At 40.3% G+C, this 21127-nt stretch overlaps 1 protein-coding gene across 3 annotated transcripts in view; it reads right to left on the bottom strand.

The window, feature by feature from the left end:
- Positions 1 to 11745, bottom strand: part of GPR1 (G protein-coupled receptor 1) — a 36252-nt gene extending 24507 nt beyond the window's left edge. For all 3 annotated transcript variants that reach the window (XM_012726025.1, XM_012726030.1, XM_012726037.1), the window contains exon 1: positions 11619 to 11745. The gene's annotated coding sequence lies outside the window, so the exon portion shown is untranslated. The remainder of the gene's footprint in view (positions 1 to 11618) is intronic.
- Positions 11746 to 21127: the final 9382 nt, after the last annotated feature.

Here is a 21127-nt window from a genome sequence, read left to right as displayed (position 1 = left end):
AAAAATTAATTATTTGTGTATACAGAACTGGGACCAGAGGTGCAAGGTGGGTGAGCGGATTCACCAGAGACAATGGGGAGCATAACAGGCAGATCGACAGAGTACACTGCTGAGGGGATCAGTGGCCAGACAGGAGAGGTCTGCTGCGCCATGTGTGTCACCTAAACAGCTTTTTAATGAGCAAAGTAGCAATACTCAGTAAGACCAAAACCAAGTAACAGTGTAAGAGACACATCAGCCAGTAGTTAGAAGGCAGGAATCTGGACAAGAAACCTAGGAAAACTAAGCAGGTATGGAAATGGGCTGCAGCAATCTGGTATATCAATTTTGTCCTAATTGGACATTTGCCCAATGGGGTTGGCAGAAGAGTTAACCACGAAACAATAGCCTTCCCTGGCCAGGCCCTCCTGGCAAACCACTGGGGACTTGTAATGGGGCCTCGGGCCTTTCTAAGTCACCAAGGTCACCTGCACACATGCCTCTGTTGTTCCAGGGCTCCTTACCAGTGTCCTTTACTGTATTTACTGCCTCTGCAGCCAGCTCAGAATTGGAGGAAGAAGAATATGTTCTAACAGTGAAACCCCAGTTTTCTGTCCTTATCCTCCCGTCGAGCCCCACCTTCTCATTTTCACATCCAGAGAACTGCTTGCTCCTGAGACAATTTTTATTTCAAATAATTTTGTCTTAATTTGTTAGGCGTTATTTTGTGTTACATGATCAATACTGACAACAGGAACAGACTCAGCAGATGTTTCAACTGTCTCCAAGGTGCTGGATCAGCCTACTGCTTAAAAAGGCTCCTCAATCCTTTAACAAAATTAATGGAGAACATTGGAAGTGAAATCATTGCAGTGGTCTTAATACAGAAAGAAGTGTATAGAGACGTGACTATGACATGTTAGTGTCCGGAAAAATAGGATTTACGGTTGGGTTGTATTTCAGATAGCTCACCCATTTACAGTGATGGTGTTACACAATGTTTATTCCATTTCCTTTTAAGAGTATTTCATTAGGAAATACTTGGCTGTTGGCCTATATTTGTCCTGTAGAAGGACTTTGGTAAAGATACTGCTATTGGGAGGTCATATTACCTCAAAGGCAGATAAGTTAGTACACCATAAAACAGAAGCAACATTACATTACAAAGGTTTAGCTTACATGGATTTATTCATAATTTTGCAATAAGAAATTATAGAAAGTTTTACTTTTGTTACAAAATTTGTGAGTTTTGATTAAGTGGTTTTTATACGGCATTTTCCATGTAGAGGGATATAATTTTTTTAGTATTTGCAAGCTGCCAGGAAAATTGCAAAGGACTTTGAAATAGGCCAAAAAATTCTGAAGTGTCCTCTCTGTGGTCTTTTCATGTTTTCTCTGACAGTCATTGTTTTGAGATGTTTACAATTGTGCAACTTGTAGACAGCTTATAATAATACAAATGACCTGAGCCTATAGAAATACAGCAGACTGTGGCTAGTGAAATGTAATTGATTATTGCCCTGTACTTACCATGTTTTGCAAAAAAAAAAAAATATTGTTCTGCAATTTTAAATTAATTTTTTGAATTTTGAAAAATTAAAATCTTGTTTGTAGATTCATTTCAACATTCTTGATGGCTTATATATATTACACTTGGAGTTTTCCTTTCAACCCATTGTAACAACTTGCTGGTTCTCTGATCAACTAATGAACTAATAAGCAAACCCTTTGAAATATGTTGATTTTATATATCTATGTAGGTTATGATTTACTTATTTTAAATAACAATTATCTTTGGGGGTGTCCCTGGTGTCACAGGTAAGGTTAAAGCTATTAAGGTATCAGCCACTGCAGCATGAGAGCATAAGTTCAATCTCCAGCCAGGAAGCATCCCACATGGAGCAGCAGACCTTTCCTGTCTTGCTCACTGCTCCCCACTCTGTCTCTGGTGAAGCCTCTCACCCGTTGCACCTCTGGCTTACACCCCAGTTCTTCTACACAATAAATAAACTTTAAAAACAAAACAAAACAATTATCCTTTAATAAGTCTTTATTCCAAAAGTAATATGCCCTTGGGGGGGGCAGCAGAGAGTAGGGAGAAGGGATATTAACATGTATATGAAGTTTCTTTATCATTCCCTTAATTTCTGAAGCTTACATTTACCTTCCAATCCTAGAATAATGATGGAAATGAGAAAAGGAGAGTTGGTGTTGTCAATGAAGCAAACTCTTTAGGGATTCGATACTCTTCCATTCATCCCTATCTGTTCTCCTTAAGGGTTATAGTAACCAGATTCTTATTATGACCTTTGAAATTGAGAGACCAATAAGCAATATTAATATAATTGTTTTTCATGGTCAGACACAGTATTAATACAGTATTCACATATGTGAGGCTTTCTTCTTTCTCTGGGCAGTTATACTGAAGCTACTTTAATGCTTGCTGCAGGGCGCCAAGCTAGTGTTCGAGCATCCCCACAGGGATAATGCTTTGCCTGATCGATGCTCCAGTCTGGGAACACTAAATGCCTCCCTTAAAAAACTATTTGCCTCGGCCCTCCCTGGTGGCGGAGGGCGCAATGGGTTAGAGCGCAGCATGACAAGCTAACCATAGCAACTTCAGTGCTAGTTCAACCCCCCACCCGGGAGGTGATCCACATGGCACAACAGACCTGTCCAGACCCAGCCGCTGCTTCCCTCAGCACTGTATTTTGTAGATCTGCCTGTTCTGCTCCCCACTCTGTCTCTCGTGAATCCTCCCACTGCCCTTGCACCTCTGGCCCCATTCTGTTTGCATAAATAAATAAATTTTTAAAAGAAAAAAACAAACAACTATTTGCCTTCCCCCAAAATGGGTGTGCAGAAATGTCACAGAAACCTTCAGAGAGTTTCATTCAGCTCATGCCTCCCTGGTGATTTAGGGGTTAAGTCTCAGGGCTATCACTGTCCTGTTTCTGATACCCAGCCAGGATGCTAACCATGTTGGTTAGCTTCTTGTCTTGCTGACTGCTCCCTTCAGCAGTGTATCTCAGTAGATCTGCCTGTTCTGCTCTGGTGAATTCTCTCACCCCACATCTCTCTGGCTTACACCCCAGTTCTTGTATGATAAATAAATAAAATAAATCCTAAAACAAACAAACAAAAAAAGAATTACACAAAGTAAACTGTGTAAGAGCCTAGTACAGTGCCTGGCTTATAGTAAGTGCTCAGAACTAGTGAGACAACATTGTTGCTACCTTGCTTGTTAATTAGGGTGTATTTATTGTGAAATAACTTGCATACCATATGACTTTAGGAAAGGTAACAAATTTTTGAGCTTCCAGCTAATTTAATGATTAGTGGCTCTAATCAGCTTGTTTGCTATTACTTGTGATTAGTTTATATAACATTTGGATTTATCCAAAGAGAAAACATCAGCTGGAAGATACCACTATGAGCAACAAAATAATGCTTTCCTGCTGTTACAGTCAAGCTGTATTGTGTTCATTCCTGCCTTACAAAAAGTAGGACATTCTGATCCTGTGATAATGTTCTACTAAAGGAATTTATTTTGCATCAAATGATTCCCATCAATGAGTTCATTTCTGGAGATAAAGATTAGTTTGAAATAGCTGAGCTTGTTCTCATCTCACTGAATTGCCGAAGTCCAACTGGCTGGAGAACACATCAAATGTGTGGAAAAAATCCCAGCTTTCCCAAAGACGTTCTGTTTGGGCATTCTCTTAAATTTGATGAATATGTTATTTACTGCTTGTCTGAGAAAAATGTGAAAAAAAAAAAAGAAATGTCATTCTCTAGGAAATTACTAAAGAGCATTCAGTAGCGGAGAAGTGGCTAGTTTGGGGGGCAGGGTAGGTAGGAGGGGATGGCATTTGATATTTTAATAAAAGAAATAAATGTGCCATGAGGGGACATAACTATCATTAAAACTGCTTGCAACCACTGGGAATGTGAAGTGCTGGCTGCTATAAGTGGCCATCTCCATGGCAATAAACCTATTTCATCCACACAATACAGTCCTCATGCTGGCCCAAACACCCACCTCTCCCATACACACCTGACTCCAGCCCCTCTCAACCTCTGCCTTGTCTGGGGTCCCACCACCCACCCCCTCCAACTAATGATCCTTTTTGTTCATTTTCCTGACAACTCAGCTTTGTCTGTCCCTGTGCTGCCAGATGTGACACTACACGTGCTCTTAATATACCTCGCAAGCTCTTCCACCTTAGCAGTCTGATTGTATGCATGTAAATAGGAGGTACCAACAAATCAAGGCTAGGCATAAACAGAAAACAAAAGCTATATCCAGAAAGCTAGGCAAGGGGGCATGACATTGGAGAATCACAGGGCTCGATATTCATGTTTGTATATATTACTCCAGACTACTTGTTCTGTGCCTGGCAAATAGTAGGGATGACTAAAGTTTATGAACTGGCAGAAAGACTGTTGAGTGGGATTTGAGGAAAGTATTCATGCCCAAGGGCTTTTTGACAATAACTAACACTTTTTTTTGAGAAGGCAAGGGTAGATTTGAGAAGGAAATTTAGGTTCTTAATTATCATCAAACACATTAGTTTCATTTTTCAGTTCTTCTTTCTTATTAAAGGTGTTAAATGAATGTTGAATACCCAAGGAAAGTTAACCTCACTCTGAAGAGGTGTTAAATCTGCTCAGCTGTTTAATTAGGTCAGGACATTTGATTGCTATCTGTCCCTCTTTTGGGGAAAGGTGATGAGATTTTTCTCCAAAATATTATCAAGAACCAACAAGCTCAAAATAAACATTGTGGTTATCTAATCACTTGCTGCTTATTAAAATCAGTTTGCCAAGCCACATTCAAAGGTAGCAAACACCAAGTACACTTAATTATGAAAGTAGCATTTAACAGTGTGGTAATACCTAACATTTCCTGAATATTTATTGAGTACCATACAAGGCTAAGCAACTTCACATATATTTCACATTTAATGCTCACAACAATACCATGAGGTACTATTAGTATTTCTAAGAGGCTAAAAGAGCTTGAATAATTAGCAAAAGTGGTGAAGCCCAGACTAAATTTATGGGTAGGTTTTCCTTCCCAGCCTTTGTACACACAAATTCTCAGCAGCAATGATCTGTTCATGTGTCTATCTCCCTTGCTAAACTGATCAAGCCTCTGGGCAAAAGGATATGTTTTATACATCCCCAAAGCTCACGTACAGAGCAGAAAGTGTGAAATATGTGTTCTTAATAAAAGTTGAAAGAATGGTGGAAGGAGGGTTTTCTCATTTAGCAGAGCTAGTTGCTTTTGTTTGGCTTTAAGCAGTTGTATTATCTGGATTGGTTAGATTCTGAAATACTGTATGTAGGTCAGTAACACTGGCATTACAGGTTTTCAGGAGTTGAGTGGTTACTGTCATTGCAGAGTTGATGCAATGGTGAATTAGGTGTGAGTCCCAGAGAGGATAGTATTTGGCAGTCATTGTCAAAAGCAGCACAATGGAAAATATAACTGATTATAGATATATATATACATATATATATTTTTAATTTTTTAATTTTTTTTTTTACTATAACCTGAAATTTCCCCTTTTGATCATGGGCATAAGATAGTATTTAGTTTTGATTCAGAATTCTTAGGGTCTTCCCTTTGACTAATACAATACCTATTGTGTTCACCCAGTAAATATATCACACTTGAGAAGTATTCACTGAAAAATATTTTGGGGGCCAGCAGAAGGTAAATCAAATATGTTTGTGTAAGTTTGTTCCACTTGGGGTGAAGACAGTATCAGGTGTGTTGCCAGAGCAATGGATACTCTCTTTATCAAAGCTGGGTAGAACTTTGGGATCAAGTGAGGGTTGTGGAATGGGGAATTCTCTTCTGTATTATATATATATATATATACACACACATACACATTTTGTGTACACATATATGCATATACACACAACATATAACTATACATCCATAATATATGTATATACGGTATATACAATAAATATATACATGTAGTGTACATGTAACATATTTTAAGGTACTTTTATATATTACATATATCTATATGTAATAATTATATGTGATATATTTTATATATTTCATTTGTTATGTAATATATAATTTAGATTAAATATATATATTATATATAAACATCAGTATTTTATGTGTGCATATGTATGTAAATGTGTATGTGTGTAACACAGAGTGTTAAAGGAGGCCCATAGTAGGGCTGCATGTGTCCTCATACTTTAGTAGAAACTACTTTTCATATTTTTATTTGTTTGATGCTATCACATGCCCTCTGCTTTCCAGAGGTCAAAGACTGTGCTGGGTTCCTTCTCCCTTGCAAGACTTTCCACTACTTCTGTGGCTCAGTAAAGTCCATGCTGGGATACCAATCCTGCCCTCTCACACTCTCATCACTCTCATCTCCTCGGTGAACTTAACGCACTACCTTCCACATCCATCTGAACTTCATATTCTGTAGTTCTTTTCAAAATTTCATTTTAATAACCTAGGTCTGTCTTCTGGGCAGAGCAATTCTGGGCTCACTGAAGGCAAAAACTTTCCATCAAAATCCATATCTTCCTCTGCCACACCGGTTGAGGGGTCAGTCAACATTTACTTGACTCAATATGACACGTCCATCTGGCTTCTCTTAGTTAATGATAAACAAGCAACCCCTTCCTCCCCAAAATGGAAAAATAGCAGACTTCCAAATAAGTAACACATTTTATGACCTCAGTTGCTTTACTTGGACATATCAGTGAAAATGCAAAAGAAAGTAAAGTAAAACAAAATAAAATAAAAATCATTTAAACCATTCAAACAGGCCTAACATACCTTGTTTACTTGATTTGGGGAGGTCTTATATCATGATCTTTATTTGCACTGTCCTTAAAGAATTGCTGAATCCTGTGTTTCACACTCAAATTCACATGGGTTAGTTGATTTTGTTTGCCAGTGAATTCAAGCATGGATAGTTGGCTCTCTCTAGGTCAGTTTACTTTCCACAGAGATAAACTTTTCCACCGGCAAAGCCACGTCTCATTTAAGCCTGACCTTATGCCCTCTAAGTAATTATCTAACCAATTATTGACTTAACTAAAGGGAAAGTGCATAATGTCTAGCAAAATGTTTGTGCCTGAATTATGTATACTTGGTCCCTGACACCCCCTCCCCAAATCAGTTCACCTCAGGATTCTTCAAACTGGTCTCAAGATGCCTCCTCTGTCCTGTAGAGTTATTGAAAGTTAAGAGTAATAAAATCTCTTGAGGCTAAGGAGAAGCTTCTATACCTAAGTCCTTCTGCCTTCTCTAAGTGAAGGCGAGATCAGCCTGTCCTAAAGCTCCTAACTTTTCCATAATTGGTGAAACGTTGCTTCCCCTACATTTGAAGGAGCTCACCCAGTTGTAGGTTTACAAGTGAACATGTCCTTTCTATCTAAGAATCTTATCTTTCTTCTCCGAGTAAGACTGACAGAACCCCTTTTTGTCATGTGAAATCTCCCTTGGTGCAGTATCTCTTACTAATACTTTAGGTTCCTAAATACAGGATAAATATCCATGGTCAGCTCCATTATCCATTAGAATTTACAAGCAGGTAAAATCGATAGGTGTATTATTAAATTTTGTTTTTTTTACTCCTATGAATCTATTTGATGTTAATTTGCTGATTTGTTTAGTCTTAGAAGAACAATCCAGATGAAGTGGAGATATTTCCCCCTGTGGCCCAAGATTTCCATCTTATTTGAATATTAATGAAATGATCAGAACATACTATGATTATTGAGGAATAATAAAAAAGAATCTAGGGGCCTCCTGGTGGTACAGGGTTTAAAGTCTCAGTGCTTTCTCACCAGCTACTGCACCAAGCATTTGATCCCCTGACCAGGGAGCTGACCCATTTAGTGCAGACCTCTGCTGTCTCATCTGCTACTCCCCTCATCAGTCAATTCCCCGCTCTGTGTCTATTGACTCCTCTAACCCATCCCCGCACCTCTGGCCTACACCCCAGTTCTTATATGCATAAATAAATAAAAATAATATTTAAATAAGTAAATAAGAGAGCCTAAATAAATGTTTGTTCTCATCAAATATTATGTGCCTATTGCATGTCCTAGACACCTATTACATATATTGCACCGAGCAATAACTTCATAGGCAGCCACTTAAATAGGGAGGCAGGGAGATTGGAGAGCTAGAAAGGAAGCTCACCCATCAGATTTATTTTAAGGAGACTGAAGTCCAGAGAGTTTGTACTCCTCAGACCATGAAACAGTGTGGAACAGAGTAGAGCTCAGGGTGTGACAGGCAAAATCAAAACAGGAGTGTAAAGATACAGAGCGCAGTGCATTTTAAAATTTTCCAGTTTAAGAAATTTCATTGTTATCAGGCAAAAAGTCTAAAAACTCAATGGGTCAGGATGTCTCTCACTACTTCTGGGTCCAGCCATCTGCCACCACAAATGACAGCGAAAGGACCTTTGGTGTAGCAAAAGGAAAATCAGACAAACTTAACCAAGATGAGAGGGAGAAAGCCCAGTTACCCACTGAGGGCAGGAGAAGGAGCCTCAGCTGCTGGAGGTGGCAAGGCCCTGCAAATGTGAGGAGGCTCCTTCCCCTGTCTTTAGACCCCCACAGAGAGAGAGGGCTGAAAGGAGGGAGGCAGGAAGGACTTAAAAATACCCAGCGGGTCAGGGGCTACCATCCGCAGCAGCTCCAGTGCAAGAGGAAGCCCACATGCCTCCGCCCTTTCACGGCCCTTTAAAAAAGCCCCTCAGGGCCATCTCCATCCCAGCAGCCACTTTGCTCAGGATGTCAAGGACAGAGTTCAGAGTACAGCACTACACGTGTCCCATGTCCTCTCTGGACTTGAGTGGGTGGCGTTCAGTCCTGCACTGTGCTGCTGGTTTGCAGGTTCCAGGTGTGTGGTAGGGAGCAGAGTGGTTGTGCCCAGTCTGGAGGCTGTGCCAGCCACTCAGGAGCCGGAGTGCAGGGCCACTTCAACCGTGTTGTAATTTGCATTTAGTTATATAATTTCTGTCTTTGTAAATTGTTTGCTACAAGTTTTTAGTGTGGTCTTGGCTTTTATTACTTTCATTAGAAGCTTTGTGAGGCAGAAACCTTTACTAAACTAAAAGTTCATGTCAGCAAATAAAGTGGGTAAGAGAGGCCTGATTCATGGCTTTCAGTTTTTTTGGTTTCTAGGAAAATTGAAACATGATGAAAAAAATAGATAGGAATTTTCAATATTTTAAAGTTGCTAAATAATGAAAGTGATGTACTAGTAGAGAAGGGGGGAAAGAAGAAGTAAGTCATTGAATGGGTCCAGCATATGCTACTGTGGCTTTTTTTTGCACAGATTTTGCACCAAAGGCATTTTTGTTATTAAAAAAATGCACAATTGGGGGCCCTCACTTGTGGCGCAAGGGGTTAAAGCCCAGCACTATGAAGCTATCTGCAGCCGCAGTCACTTTCAGAATGATTTGATCCTTGGCTAGGGAGGTGACATACAAGGCACAGCAACCCTCTCCTGTCCCATGCGCTGCTCCCCTCAGCAGTGTGTTTCAGTCAATCTGCTCCCACCCTGTCTCGGGTTAATCCTCTCAGGCCCTGCACCCCTGGCTTGTGCTGTGTGCATAATAAATAAATCTTTTTAAAAATGCTCCAGTGTCATTAAGTTCCCACTCTATGAGCAACGAGGAAAGACAGAGTCTTGTGATGCCATGAGTGGTCTCTACAACACACCTGACAGACTATCACAGAAACAGTCGCAGTCCCAGCTATTTGCTTCAGACTCATTTATCTTTCCACAGAGTAGTTTGTTTGCCCTTTAGAGCCCTTTCTCCCTTTCCTTCTCTCGTCATTTGTTTTCCTAAAAGTGCTTTTCTCTCTCCTCCTTTTATTCGGATAGTGTATAAGCCTCATATTTGAAACTCTTTGAGTCACATCTTCTGTGGACTCTTGTATGTATATTAATAAAAATGTGTGATTTGATTTTGTATTTTTTTCTTGTTAGTCTCCCTCTTTTTCAGTTTAATTTGCAATGCCTAAGCATTGAACCTACGAGAGTAAAGAAAATTTCCTCATAGACCTATAAGCTCAGCGTCACTTAACACAATCATTTTCAATTTTGTATTTTTTCTTCAACAGCATTTGTTTTATAATTAAAATCATACTTGACATTATCATAGAAACAAGCATCCATAAAGCTAATGACTCTCCAAATTATGCTTTTCTAATGACTGCAAAGTATTTCACTAAGATGATATAGAAGTTCTTACTATTTGTCTACTATTCGATTTCTTCTGATTTTTTTAAATCATAAATAACTTGCAAAAGAAATCTTTGGGTATAAAACTCTTCTCCTTTTAGAGTTACTTCAGCAGGTTACTTATATAGAGACTGCCAGCTCAGTGTGAATAAATATGTTCTAGATGCACATTAAGTGCTCAGCTGTGCTCTTTAAATGCCCTCTGAAATGATTGCTCCAAGTGGCATGGCCCTCAGAAAGGGAATGTTGGCTTAAACATCTATTTCAGGCAGATTATAATTAGTGGTAAAGTAACAAAATATATTACATTCTTTTACAAATTAAATGACTTAAGTCTGAGATGAAATCATAAGTATAGGACATGAAAAAATGTAAAATCCATTTAGTGTCTGAAAAATGTGCAAACATGAGGATTATTCAGTAGGAGGAATTAAACTGAGTAATTTGAAACTCAGAGAAAGGTCCCTAGGTCTTTTACTTTCCCACTCACAAAACAATACTAGCGGATTAATTTAGCAAATAGTTTGTGAAAATTTGGGTGGAGTGAGTTTGCTTTCAGTGATAGGGTCAATTTAAGAAAGTAATTGTTGATAAAAGTTCCATTATCACACTCTCATTTGGTTTTCACTAGCTTTCATTTGGAGGAAAGAGTGAACTATAAGACAAAAAAGCAATTGCTGCTCAAGTTATCTGACCACCAAAGGAACAATTCAGTAGCTGAATCTGTTCTGGCTGCATTTAGTCATTTATCCTTCCCTAGCAGAGCCCAGGTACAATTATTCTAACAGGCAATTGATTATGAGATTTAAAAAATGCAGTAACAACAAATAAATGTTACTGTCTTTAAGAAGCACAAATTGTTCATCTTAAAAAGAGAGGAAAAAACCCAAATCACATTACTGTTCAATTTAGAACTTTCTCTCCACCTTGTAAGAGGGCAAAATCAATTTTCATCTGAGTACCATTTCCTCCTGCTAGTTTTCTCTACAGTGAGCTTTCCACAAATGATGTTTGACTATTTCTGGGTCACAATTACTTAACATCCACATTTGTGAGCTGTAATGATTTAGGTAAAAGCTGGAGGAAATCATGGAAAGTTCTTTGTGCCCTTCCACCCTTCCCCCAGCACCAACCTCAAATTCTCTCTCAGTGTTTAATCAGCAGCTGTACCAAACCCTCTTCGGGTCTTTCCTGAACACTCTGACAGGACCAAAGATAGAAGTCTGCACACAGTGCTTTCCTTAAACTAGAAGAAGAAATTTCCTTTTTTGCCAGCTGGTAGTTAGTCAAAATGCTGTTTTGTAAATAAATCATCTGCAGGAGTCTGCATCAGTTCTGCTGAAAGTGTCCGTTTTATGAAAACAAACAAACAAGCACTTACCAGTTACTTTTCTGTGAGGAGGAAAGCTATTTGATGCCTGGGTGTAACCTCCCGGCTCCAGAATGAAATGGAGGGTGATTTTCAGCCCGGCTTCGTTGTACTCTCTTTTTCCAGCCTCCTCATTTGGCTTTTGTCTGGCTTTTGAAATGACACTGTAGAGGAGAATGATGGGTTTTAAATGTGGTTCTTCCCTTCCTCCACCACCCTCCATAAAAATTCATCATGAATTCCAGGAGAAAAGTAAGCAATGAACATACTGTGTAAATTAATTCTTTTAAACTCAGCGATATGTGTGTGAAACCGGGGTTTGCTTTTGGAATGGAACTCACTGCTCCTGGCTGCCATGCAGCAGTCTGGAAAGCAGAAAGCCCGGAGGCACCAAGCCTTCCTTTGTCCGGGAAGGCTTTTGCTTATGAAAAGTCAAGTTAAATTAGCACCAGTGAAATGAAAAGAAGCTTATCCTGGAGTGGAGAGCTCTGAAGTGCAAGACCAACTACAGGGCTTTTTAAGAGAAACTTTATTTACTGGGTTTCAGCGTATTTCTGGTAGTGAGAAATCACAATCTCATTTGTATTTTAGTTTTTATTGCTTGAGTCAGATAGGCTGAGAGAGTACTTCCCAGCCTCCAGGAAATTAGAGATTTGGTTTTTATGCCACATCTTCCCTGTGGCCCTGGCAGGTGGGGGCGCATCTTTGTACCTGAGGCAGGACTCTGACTCAGAAGCGCCAGGTTAAGTGTGGACGTTGAAGGCAATAAGCAAGCCTTGATGTGGTTAACTCCCCATTGCAGGGCTAACTTGATTTTAGTAAAGTCTAACTTCAGCATGACTGTGTGTGATCCTAGCATTAAGCTGATTGAATGTTGACTATTAGGTGAACTGCCAAACCAGCTCCGGATCTTGTATTTGTCTGCTGTGAACGACTGAAAACTAATGGAAGGCGCCACCCTCGAAAATGACTCTGGCATAAGGATTATTTTGAACTGATTATTTTTGAAGAATTTCAGACTGACAGATACTGAAAACTGGGTCCAGGTTTCCCTTAGTAAGGGCAGTCTTCATTTATAAAGGAAATTTACTTTCAAGGGGAGACTGCACCAGGAAGAGGAAGCTAGTAAATAGAGCTCATACTTTCACCTAAGAAATTTACCAACCTGGTGGAGCAAACTTTGTTTACTAAATATTTCCTCTTCTCCCCTCCCCCCCTTTTGAAGCCACAGACCCTGCCCCTTTTCTGAGCCCAAGATGGAACTGAGTCATCTGGTTGCCTTTGAGTCACAACACATTGTGGAGTTCTATACAAATGTAATTATGATGATTATCTTTCTCCCCCCTCCTGATTATCTGTCTTTCATACAGGGAGTTCAGCAAAACAACAATGAAGAATAGAGGGAAAATAATTTTTCCTCCTCTATAAGTCCAAATCCAGAAAATCTAAAGCAGTAGATCTCACTGTGAGCAAATGGAATGACCCACGGTGTGGGATGGGCACTCTTTCACAGGCTGCAGTATTCATTAGCCCATGGGACGAACATTCTCCTACATTTGCCCCAGTTCTTTGACTCTATAGAAATAGCTCCTATTAATAACCCCAGCTTGTCCAGTCACCACTTCCCACATTTCTGCATCACCAATATTGGCATTTACTATCAGCTCTAAGCTGTTTTTCTCATCACACAAAAGCACTGTTTCATACACAAAAAGCATTTTAAGAATGTCCAGGGGTTTTGGTTTCTGGTGGTAGGAGTGTTGAGTAGCAAAGGATAGAAAAGAAAATGACAAAAAGTGACATTTAGCAAGTATTTACTATTAGCAAGCAGAGTTTAACTGAAACCCAGGATATTGTAAGTATTTTTAGTTTTACATTTTAGCTACCACCTAAAGCAAGAGTTGAAATACCTAGCTTTGAATTTAGCCCAAGGAAATCTCTATCCTCTAATGGGTCCTATATTTTGATATGCGTTAGAGATGCTCCTCTTAGATATTTTAAAACATGCCTTAGAGTTGATCAGTTACTCAAAAGTAATTGAAGATGAAACACTCAGCCATATTGGACATAGCTTAACCCACTCTCACCCCCAGCATACGATGGGTACAATGATCTTCTGCCAGGCCGTAGGGCCTGAGAGTATGTTCACTGGATATCTGTTAAGAAAGAGCCTTCACTGCGGGGATTACAATTGAGATGGAAAAAAAGAAAAAAAAAAAGAAAGAAAGAAAAAAAGAAAGAAAGAAAAAAATGTACAAAATGATGTAAAAATAAACTTTTGTAATAAAAAAAATTTAAAAAAAAGAAAGAGCCTTCACTGTAAGATGGAGAGTTGTTTCATCCCAGACATTCTGACTCCAAACAGCACACTTTTTTTTAAATAATATGATAGTTTATTTTTATATCATTTTGTGCATTTTTCCATCTCAGTTGTAATCCCTGTGGGCTTCCCATCACCAAAGCACCCATGTGCCATCACTGTAATCAAGTGCACTTCCCTCTGCCCACCGTTTTGGATCCCATTCCCCATTCTACCCCTGTGAATTGTCTCTGGTATATAGCTGTTCATTATTATTATTATTTTCTCACCTGGTCTGTTATACTCCTGCTATGAGTGAAACCATCCGGTATTTTTCCTTTTCTTTCTGGCTTACTTTACTAAGCATGATCTTTTCCAGCATTTTGGGCATTTGGGCTGTTTCCATGTCTTTCTAATTGTAAATAAAGCAGCAATAAACATGGGGGTGCAGATATCTTTTTGAATCAGTGTTTTTGTGTCTTTTGGGTAGATACCTAGGAGTGGGATTGCAGGGTCATATGAAGGTTACATTTGTAGCAGTTTGAGAAACTTCCAAACAGTTTCCACAGTGGTTGTACTAGTTTGCATTCCCACCAGCAGTGCAGGAGAGTTCCTTTTTCTCCACATCCTCGCCAACATTTGTTGTTGCTAATTGTTTGAAGATGAGCCATTCTCACTGGGGTGAGGTGGTATCTCATTGTAGTTTTAATTTGCATCTCCCTTAAAACAAGTGATGTTGAGGCCCTCCCTGGTGGCACAGTGGGTTCAAGCACAGCACAAAGAATCTTAAGCCACTTCCTCATGAGGTTCGATCCCCCGCCTGCCTTGGAGGAGATACACATGGCGAGGCAGACCTCTGTCTCTGGTGAATCCTCTCACCCTCCACATCTCTGGCCTGTACCCAGTTCTGTACGAATAAACAAATAAATCTTTAAAAAAAAACAAGTGATGTTGAACATTTATTTTATCATATGCTTGTTGGCCATTCCAAACAGCACACTCCTTTTTTTTTTTTTTAAAGATTTATTTACTTGTGCATACAGAACTGGGATACAAGCCAGAGGCTCAGGGGCGGTGAGAGGCTTCACCAGAGACAGAGTGGGGAGCAGAACAGGCAGATCTACGAAGTATACTGCTAAGGGGAGCAGCAGGTGGGTCACGAGAGGTCTGCTGCGCCATGTGGCCTCCTCAGGAGCAGGTGGGAATCGAACTCCTGGGAAGTGACTTTGGCTTCTCAGTGTTGTGCTTTTAACCCGCTGTGCCACCAGGGAGGGCCCCAAACAGCACACTCTTAAGAGACTTAACCGTTAGATTATCAGTCTCGAGATGTTTCCAAGAAGACAGTAAATGAGAAGAAAAGGGAGACATAATTTCTGCGGGGTCAGCTGAACACAGAAGAGAAGAGACACAGTGTCTCAACCATATTATTTTGGGGAACAGGATTTCCCCTTTTTTTTAAAAATAGCTTCACTCCACTGATGCTTAAAAGGTCACTTCTAGGAGAGTATTCTTACAAGTGACTACATATTAAAAGCAGAGATTTGTACTGATCTAAAGAAGCTCTAAGGATTCGAATGGACTGGGCAATTTTAAGCTGGTCACACCCCTTCCTCTCACCAAAAAACACAAGGGTTAGCAGCTTGGCCACTCATCTTTTGAATAATAAAGGATATTGTTATTTTTTTCCTTTCTTGTATGAGGTCAAAATAGCTATATTGCCCCAAACTCTAAATAGTCTTAATGACAGAGATTTCAGAAATGGATATTTAGGACATTACAATCAAGTCAAACTGATTTTGTTAATAATAATTTTTAATCATTTTGTTATGGTTTGTAAACAAACAAACAAAACAAAACCCAGCTAGAATATAATCACTGTATAGAGATTGCTTGCCAGTTGGAGAAGGGAGGGGGCTGCCTAAAGGAAACTAAATGCACAGAGGGGAGCAGGCAGCCCCCCACCCCAGCCTGCTGCCAGGGCTGATCAACAAACAGCCTGGGAGCTCCAGTGCAGTAAACCCCAGAAAGGGATGGAGAGAGCAGCTCTTGAACCCCATTTAAGCTGGAAGTCCTCCATCATTCTTGTGGTTGTTCTCCCAAGGACTCTGCCCACCCAAGCTCTTTCCAGGTGTTCTGTCACTAAATAAACTTGCTTCTCTTTACCTAGACATAGTTTTGAATTCTTTCATGGTCATAGTCAGGGACTGAGGAATACCAAAGTCCTAGGAACACCAAAACCCAATAATATTGTACAAAATAATATTATACAACTGGACACCTTTTTATAAAAGAAGTTGCTTTGTGCAAAATGGGAGCACTTCACTTTTATTCCACCTTTTTCCTTTGTTATACAGAAAGATGCTCCTCTCCCCTCCTGTGTGAGTACCCTCCTGTTTCTTCAGAGAAGGCAAGGCTGGCAATTACCTTTTTGGGGATTTTATCACACCACACCCACCACTGAAGCACCCATCGTCCTCTCACATAATCCATGGGGCCCCCTTTCCCTTTGCTCCCCACACCCACCATCCTTCTCTGGTAATCTCAGTTCTGCAGTCAGATTTCAGTTTGTTTTGTCCACTCCTTGTTTTTGTTTCTTTATATGCCACATACTGTTATCATAGTTTGGGGTCTGGCCACTTGTGGCTCACAAGCCAAACCTTGAGAAGAAACTTGTAGAAGAAAATCAGACTTAGTCAGGAGTTGGTATCCCACGGAAATGGTGGACAACTGTTTCAAAGGCCAAAACTGGGGAGAGGTCGGGACTTATCTGAGTGCGTAAGAATGAAGAGGAGAGGCTAAAGGTCTGCATTTATAGTATTTCAGAGAAATGGGGGGGGGAGCTCTTCAGGAAGCGCATTCTCACCTCTTACAAGTTTGATCTTGACCGGATCTGTCATAGTGCTGTGGGTGTGCTTTTTACTATAATAATGAGGCTGCGGCCTAACCCTTGTTTTATTTTTACCTCCATTTTGGTGTCGGTCGTTTTGCCTGATTTTCTGGTTTAGCCTGCAAGAAAAGATAAGCAGGAGCAGAGCAAGGACGAATAAGGTATAAGGGCCAGGAACTTGTGGTTACCAAGAAGATACCAGTCAGGGAGCTAAACCACATGGCTCACTAGACCTCTCCTGTCTCGCCCACTGCTCCCCTCAGCAGTGTAGTTCAGTAGATCCACCTGTCCTGCTCCCCACTGTCTCTGGTGAATCCCCTCACCTCCCTGATCTCTGGCCTGTACACCAGTTCTTGTGTGCATAAATAAATAAATCTTTAAAAAAAATCATAAAACCTTTCCCATGGTGTGGCACACAGCACTCTTCTGAACAAAAATGTTGCCCTTCTCAACACCACTCATTTTTTTTTTTAAAGATTTATTTGTGCATACAGAACTGGGGTACAGGCCAGAGGCTCAGGGACGGCGAGAGGCTTCACCAGAGACACAGTGGGGAGCAGAACAGGCAGACCTACAAAGTACACTGCTGAGGGGAGCAGTGGGCGGGTCAGGAGAGGTCTGCTGCGCCATGTGGTCACCTCCAGGGCAGGTGGGAATCGAACTCATGCAGAAGTGGCTTTAGCTTCCCAATGCTGTGCTTTAACCCGCTGCGCCACCAGGGAGGGCCAACACCACTCATTTTTAAATCACTCTTACCACACAACACAACGCCTCTCTCCCTTGAAGTCAGGACATTTCACTCTTTTTCTGTGCCTTCTGTTTCTTTTAATCTCCTTTCTTAAATTTGTGCCTGTACCCTCTTTGATGTAATTGTAAATGAGGTTGTTTTCTTGAATTCTTTCTCTTCCTTTGCTGTTTGTGTAGAGAAACACAGCAGATGTTTGTATGTTGATTGTGTAGCCTGACGTTTTACCTTATCAGTTTGTTTTTCCTAATAATTCTCAGTGGGATCTTTGGGGATTTCTTATTTTGTGATATCCTCGCCTCTTTTTGGTATCACTATAACATAGGTCTTGTAAAATGTGTTTGGAAGCATTCCTTCTTCTGTAACTTTTTGGAAGAGGATGGAGGATGGAGTATTACTTTGTCATTGATGAATTGTAGAACTCACTAGAGAAATCATCTGGGCTTTATGTTTTTGGGGAGATTTTTAATTATTATTTCAATTTCCTTGCTTGTAATTGGTCTGTTCAGGTTTTCTGTGTCTTCCTGATTCAGTCTTGAGAGCTTGTATGATTCTAAAAAGTTTTGCATTTTAGCTTATCCAATTTATTGGCATAAAGATTCCCATAATAGTCTCAGATGACCCTTTAAATTTATGTGATGACTGTTGTAAATTCTCTCTTTCATTTCCAATTTTATTTATTAGAATTTTTCTCTCTCTTTTTATTTTGTGATTATTGCTAGAGGTTTGTCTATTTTGTGTATCTTTTTAGAGAACTATTTTTGGTTTTATTGATCTTTTAATTGTCTTTTTGATTTCTATTGCTTCCATTTCTGCTCTAATTTTTATTTCCATCCTTCTATTGGCCTTTTGGTTTTGTTCTTAAGCCAGAGAATTCTTTTTTTTTTTTCAGAGACAAAGACTTTTTTTTTTTAAGATTTATTTATTTGTGCATACAGAACTGGGGTATAGTCCAGAGGCTCAAGGGCGGCGAGAGGCTTCACCAGAGACAGAGTGGGGAGCAGAACAGGCAGATCGAGGAAGTACACTGCTGAGGGGAGCAGCGGGGGGGGGTCAGGAGAGGTCTGCCACGCCATGTGGTCGTCTCGGGGGCAGGCGGGAATTGAACTCATGCAGAAGTGGCTTTAACCTGCTGCGCCACCAGGGAGGGCCCAAGCCAGAGAATTCTTAAAAGCCACTGATGGCAAAAACTTCTTCACAGACTTATTATTTTTTTTAATTCTGTATTATGCCTGTAAAATTTAAGCTTTGAGAATGATCTGTAAATCCTTTCTTTTCTTTTTTAAAGATTTATTTATTTATGCATACAGAACTGGGATATAGGCCAGAGGTGCAGGAGCAGAAAGAGGATTCACCAGAGACACAGTGGGGAGCAGAACAGGCAGGTCAAGAAGTACACTGCTGAGGGAAACAGCGGTCAGGAAAGGTTTGCCGCGCCATGTGGATCACATTGGGGATCGGGGATTGAACTCACACTGATGCTGCAGCTAGCTTACAGTGCTGTGTCCTAACCCATTGTGCCACCAGGGAGGGCCTGATCTGTAAGTCTTTTAGGGAATTTGGGCCTCCCTAATTCTGGTGGCATAAGGCATTAAGTGTCAGCACTATGAAACCATCCCCAGCCACTGCAGCACAAGTTCAATCCCCACATGGTGCAGCAGACCTCTCTTGTCTCACCTGCTGCTCCTCTCAGCTGTGTATTCCAGACACTCTGCCTATTCTGCTTCCCACTCTGTCTCTAGTGAGTCTTTCCAACCTCTATACCCCTGTTCTTGTATGCATGAATAAATAAATCTTTAAAAAAGAGAGAGAATTAGTCACACATCTTTTTTTATTAAGATGCACAAAGCTCTAATTACCTGCAGAAATGTAGAGAGCAGCTCCCATTGTTAACTGATTTGAATTAAACTCTTTCCTAATGCCAAATGCCAATTACACGAGATCTTCATACACTGCTTCCTTCAGGACAAATATACCATCTGTTTTTTAACTACCAAAAAAAAAAATAGCTTTGGACTTTTTTGGGGCTGGGAGGGTGTAAAACAAACACTTTCCTGTAGGCAAGAATTTATGCAGAGCAGCTATGGGAGAGATGTGGGCATAGGTTTTGGGGCTTTGCACTTGAGTCATTACAGCTTAATAATTTCTCAGGGAAATAATTTCTCAGTTTTCCTGAGTCTTGGAAGAAGCACTTCCTCTTTTTGTAACCAAGGGAGGTAAATAGTCTATTAATTTACTGCCCTGGAAATAGAAAAGCGGTATGCCAGTGGTTAAATAAATGTGTTGTGTATCACTAGTTGACAGGCATTTGGGTGATATCATTCTTGGCCCTTATTCAGGAGGAAGGACTACTTGGGAGTTAAGGCCAGCCCCAGCTATCCACTCTAATTATGTTACATTTCCACACTAATCGTGCTACATTTCTTGTTAAATTACAGATTATGGATATGATGTAGTATAGCTGGATTTTTCTAAAATGTCAAATTTGGGGGAAGGAAAATGTTGGAGAAGTAAGACTATTTCCTCAGTTTCTTTGATTCTTTATCTTTTTTGTTAGGAAGGATGATAGCCTGGGGGTACGCTACTGCTCAAGTTGCATTTTGAAATACAGGATTTTCTAAAGTTTGAATCAATTTAAAGTATTTACAAATGAGAATTTACATAGCTATCCAGATGATGGGCTCCTCAAGAAGAACTTGCCAGGTGTGGTTAACAGTAGGTCTGCTTCCCCACATGGACCCAGTCTAAGGAAGTTGAGTAGTGACCGCTTCCAGAACGCCTGCTTCTTTGGTGGGGCACCGCCTTCCGGGCCCACACTTTTCTCCCTTGTCCACCTCAGTCATGGAAAGGATCCTTTGGCACACTCCAGGAATTTGCACTGTTGACTCTTGTCTCTAAATTTTTCCTGTTGAGTTTTTCAATTTAGAAAAATTGAGAACACAGAGAAGTAAGCCATTGAGTAATCATTTATTTTTAACAAAGATTTATTTTTATTTATTTATGCATACAAGAGCTGGGGTGTAGGCCAGAGGTGCAGGGAGTGAGAGTATTCACCAGAGGCAGAGTGAGGAACAGAACAGGCAGATCTACTGAGATAACCACTGAGGGGAGCAGCAGGGGAGACAGGAGAGGTCTGCTGTGCCATGTGGGTCAGTCAGCTCTCTGGTCGAGGATCTGACTCACACTGCAGTGGCTGGTGGTAGCTTGATAGCACTGAGACTTTAAGCCCTGTGCCACCCGGGAGGCCCTGAGCAATCATTTTTATTACATAAAGAATTTCATTAAAAAATGAATCCTCTAGGTTTCCCTAGTAAAACATGACTGTATTATAAAATATGATTGAATTAATAAAACCAACGTTAGCCAGCCTCGCCAGGGAACAGAGGTGTGCCACAGATGCACCAGAGAACCACTTGCTCAGGTCAGGCAACATGGGGTGCACTATCTGTGGGGAATATGCCAATAATGAAACCAACGAAAGCCCCTCTGTTGTTTGTGAGCATGACCTGCCAGTTATTCTAAGCAAGTCACTGATGAAATAGTCCTCCCTTCAAAAAGTTTTTTGTTGTTTGAAGCTCTTAAAATTAATA

This window comes from Condylura cristata, unplaced genomic scaffold (genome assembly GCF_000260355.1).
Source record: "Condylura cristata isolate star-nosed mole 26May11 unplaced genomic scaffold, ConCri1.0 scaffold00002, whole genome shotgun sequence".
NCBI lineage: Eukaryota > Metazoa > Chordata > Mammalia > Eulipotyphla > Talpidae > Condylura > Condylura cristata.
This window is presented reverse-complemented; position numbering and strand designations above follow the sequence as displayed.